We start from the raw sequence: 4,855 nt of genomic DNA on the forward strand, positions 1-4,855 counted from the left end.
TATAGGGAAACATCTGCATTATTTCTGTGATTATGTAGAATTGGTTAGCTTGTTTTTGTTCTTTTTTTTCTAATCTGGATTACACACATCACAATTATTTCCTCTGAAAGAAACCTTCAAGTTCTTTCACCATGCACAAGCAACAAGGATTAATTCAGATTTTAGAAAATGGCATAGACACAAAGAGTTAAAACATTTAGCTCAACAACACAATCCTCACTCACATCTCTCCACAGTTGCTACTATTCATTTCTTTAGAGGCAGAATACTTTAGCCACAGAACTCCTGTTCCAGCTCTTTGCAATACTATTCTCTTTTAAACCAGAAACTGTATTACAACAAAACTGTATTGTACCATTTTCTAAATGCACTTATGCTATCAAATCAGATAAAACTATAAGGATTATTGACTCACTGTACTGCCTCCACCCACTCTTACCTTGTTGCTAACCATGAAGAGTAAGTTCAGATCATTTTCATCTATACTGAAATCTAATACTCTACACTGAATGAATTCTTCAAATGATTTATTTACTCATACTATAAAATGCTACATTACCAACTACTTCTACTTGTGGAAATGTGCACATTGTATACCTACAACTATGAAAATAAATGTATTTAAATATGAGTTAAGAGCATTATCTTCTCTCTCTAAACTATGAAAATGAATGAGGAGGAACATGAAACCAACCTCACTGAAATGTTAAGTTTATTGTGTGTGTGTGTGGGGGGGGGGAAGCAGTGCACTGTGGCATTATATATATATATATAATGCCACAGTGCACTGCTTCCCCCCACACACACACACACACAATAAACTTAACATTTCAGTGAGGTTGGTTTCATGTTCCTCCTCATTCATTTTCATAGTTTAGAGAGAGAAGATAATGCTCTTAACTCATATTTAAATACATTTATTTTCATAGTTGTAGGTATACAATGTGCACATTTCCACAAGTAGAAGACAAACAGTAGCAATCAGAATTTGGAGAAAACACATCTTGCCTACCACAGGTAAATGTTTAGATATATGGCTGTCCCAAACACTGTATGAAATTCTAGTGTTAATTTTTTTTAAAATACACAAGGATTTTTATTCTTTTTGGACCCATGTATTTAATTTTTCCTGTAGTGATGTATGGAAGCAAGAGCTGGACCATAAAGAAAGCTGACCGCTGAAGAATTGATGCTTTTGAATGGTGGTGCTGGATGAGACTCTTGAGAGTCCACTGGACTGCAAAGAGAACAAACTTATCTATTTTGAAAGCAATCAACCCTGAGTGCTCATTGGAGAAGACTCCCTGGAAAAAGTCCCTGATGTTGGGAAAGTGTGAGGGCAAGAGGAGAAGGGGACGACAGAGGATGAAATGGTTGGACAGTGTCATCAAAGCAACCAACATGAATTTGACCCAACTGTGGGAGGCAGTGGAAGACAGGAGGGTCTGGCATGCTCTGGTCCATGGGGTCACGAAGAGTCGGACATGATTAAACGACTAAACAACAACAATTTAATTTTAGTTTTGTCTGCGGCTGTCTTAGGAATACTTTTCGCCAGTTTTTTAACTGTGTGTTTGTGTCTGGTAGGCGAGTTGTTGTTGTTACTACTGCTGTTAGCCACCCAGAGTAGCGCTCTGTCACTAAATGGGAAGGATAGAAATGTAATAAATAAATAAATACATCACATGTGCATCTGGCAAACATTATTATTAATTCTACGGTTAAAGTGCTTAATCTTTTGTAGGTCTTTTTTATCATGCACGTTACTTTGTACACTTTACACAACTGTGGCACAAAGAAAAGGCAAAAGACAAATAACTTCCACAGCAGATAATATAACTGAAGTTCCTTTCAGATTATATTGCAGAACAGAGACAATACAATGAGAAACAAAAATATTGTGAAGGGAACTTATTTATATTTCAATTATTTGTTATTTACTTGGCAAAGAAGATGAAAAGGTATAATATTTTTCTCCTGTGTTTATGTGAAGGAGTAGAGAAAAGACATAATGGTAGCATCAAAAAGCATAGAAGAGAACAGTAATGCAATAAGAAGATATGAAGAACATGTTGTCAGAGCACAGGGAAAAGATTGGAGGTATAGGATAAGTTAACTAACACAATTCAGAAAGAAGAGATAGCAGAATTATCAGAATAAAAGGTGACAGAGCAACTTGTCAGAAAGTGATATGTGCATTTTGCACAAACAAAAAGAGCACACTACTGCAGCCACTGTTCATCAGTTTTACAAATATATCTGTGACAGACGCTTTAGTCAATTAATTAGGAAGTATACTATATCACACAGTCTCCTGCACTTCCCAATAAAAGTTCCTGGCAATGACTATGTATCAAGTTAATTCAAGTCAACCATTTTGACTTAGTTTCCCCAATTATCTGCTCCAATTCTTCCAGTTCAATACACATACACTGTACTCCAGGAAAAGATACTGTATGCAGTGCCCCTGAGCTCACCGCTGTAGTTAAATTTCTCCTCTGTAGACACTATGTGATAACTGTTGATTATGTCATACATCTGTTCCACAAAAGGCAAAATGTACATTTTTGTGAGAAGTCTGAAAGATGAACCACTCATCATCACCATCCATGTTATTTCATGGATCTTTTTAAACCAACTGCTCCTGGAAAATAATGGTATGTTTTGTTAAAACTGGATGATTAATTATCTCATGAGTGCAGTACCCAACAGCAGATTCCATGATATTTCCCAAGTTTTTTCTATAGCTCTGGAGGAAAGTCAAAGATGCACTCTGCTAAATTCTCTCATACTTTTCTCTCTCTTACATCAACTGTCCAATGCTAAATAAAAACAACAACCTAAAAGAGTAAGAATGGCTGCACTAGAGGGCAGACTTTAAACAGATCCTCACTCCCATCCTTTGAAAAGAACTCAAATTCAAATTAGAAGACCATAGCAAAGATATCGTTAAGCCTCTAACTATCTTAGCCATAAACAAAAAATACTGTACGCATTTCCAGTACCCCATCACGGCCAAGCTTCAGGATGCAAGCTATGTGAAGTTACACAGGTTCTACTCAAGGAAGAAATTATTATATATATATAATTCATAATACTTCATAGTCCATGTATTGCTAAAGGAATATAAGGAAATTAAATCATACTGCATTTACACAGTTCTACTGAATACAGCTTTCTTTTAAAACACTGCATGCTATCAATATTTTCAGAAGTAAAAAACATGCATATAGATATATATAGATATAATGTCTTTTTACCAGTTTCTTTCATTAATGCTAAGTGGAGAGAGGATTTTTAACAAAACAAAAATGTTCCACAGGTTTGATGCCAGTGTCAAAACCTGGCAAACTCAGCACAAGACAGAAAAATGGTTGTTTACTAAATACATCACTGCTGCAATAACATGTTTTCAGCATGGGACCACTATGTAAACACTTCAACAGAAGGAAAGATGCCAAGCTCCTGTCTTTGTGGATAATGTACTCTCTCAATCATCAAAAGGAAAGACACAGGGCAGCTAAGCTGTTTCTAGCCATACCTGTTGGCTTTATACCCAGCATACAGAAATAAGATGCACTGTCATCCCTCAGACAGTTCTGCAGCTTAGGTTTATGAACTTCTTAGCCACCACCTAAGCCTGACAAATACACTGATGGAAAAGAGATCAAGGGGGCTGCTTGCTTTCCTCAGACTGCAGGGGACTGGGAGGAGGGATGGCAGGGGAGAAGACCAGGAGAAAGAGCGCCGGAGATGGAGTGGAGACCACAAGAGGTGAACTCGGCTTCACCTTTCTCTCCGATGCATCACCATAAATACGGTTTGGGGGAGGGACACTCCCCACATGCACCGTTTCTCTCTTTCTGTCACACACACACACAAATTGTATTCCACCTCAGTATGTCCGCAGGAACACCACATTCACACGTACAAAGCGCCCCCCCCCCGCATTCATTGTCATATTCTCATCACACACACACCTTTACCTTCCCCTAATCTGTCGGACACGGGCAACGCGAGAGCTGCGTATATGTGTGTGTGCGTGTGCGTGTATGTGTGTGCGCGCGCGCCGGAGCGAAAACGCGAGAGGCAGACAGATCGAGAGGAAGACCGACACATCACACAGTGAGACCGGGCACTGATGCAGCTCCTTCTCAGCACCGCGGATATCGGCCTTCGGATGATGACGGCCACAGCCTCGGGAGCTTCCCTGCCTTTCCCCTTCTCCACCCGTGAAAAATTAAAATTTCCCCCTCCTGGCCGGCACCTGCCTGCCAAGGCCTCCTCGAGGAAGCTCGGCGGCCGCGGCGGGCAGGCCACCCCGGCTCGCTCCCCAGTCCTCACCCTGCCCTCGGTTAACTTACTCCCAGTGTCGGCAGCCGCGGCCCTCAGCTTTTCTCTCCCCGCTCTCCGCATGGAAAGAGGCGACGGCTTCTCCCTTCGGCGCCCGTCCTCTGCCTGCTACGGAGCGGGAAAAGAGACGCAGAGGGGCCTCCTCGGCGGCAGGGATGCGGCGGCGGCGGCGGCTAACAAAACCCTCGGCTGACGGCTCCGACGTTCTAGGGCTCGCGCCGCTCTCCTTCGGCTCCGGCGGCTCGCGCGCCCAACGGATTGCGCTCGCGCTTCCCGTCTCTGCCTCGCTCCCGCTCTCTCCCGGCTGGCCAAGAGCCGCACTGACAACAACAGCAACTCGCGAGCAGTCAGAGAAGGGCGGGAGGGGGGAGAAGAGGAGGAAAAGGAAACGCAAGATAAGGAGGGGCCTCGGAAGAGAAAGGGGCGAGAAGTGCGCATGCGGCGCAGGGTGGAGTTGTCCAGCGTTAACCAATAAGGGCCCCGGGGTCAACGTTGCCTTTCT

At 42.3% G+C, this 4,855-nt stretch overlaps 1 protein-coding gene across 1 annotated transcript in view; it reads right to left on the reverse strand.

The window, feature by feature from the left end:
* Positions 1–4,519, reverse strand: part of SNRK (SNF related kinase) — a 42,561-nt gene extending 38,042 nt beyond the window's left edge. The window contains exon 1 of the mRNA XM_020799468.3: positions 4,365–4,519. The gene's annotated coding sequence lies outside the window, so the exon portion shown is untranslated. The remainder of the gene's footprint in view (positions 1–4,364) is intronic.
* Positions 4,520–4,855: the final 336 nt, after the last annotated feature.

The sequence above is a fragment of the Pogona vitticeps genome, chromosome 6, assembly GCF_051106095.1.
Source record: "Pogona vitticeps strain Pit_001003342236 chromosome 6, PviZW2.1, whole genome shotgun sequence".
Lineage (NCBI taxonomy): Eukaryota > Metazoa > Chordata > Lepidosauria > Squamata > Agamidae > Pogona > Pogona vitticeps.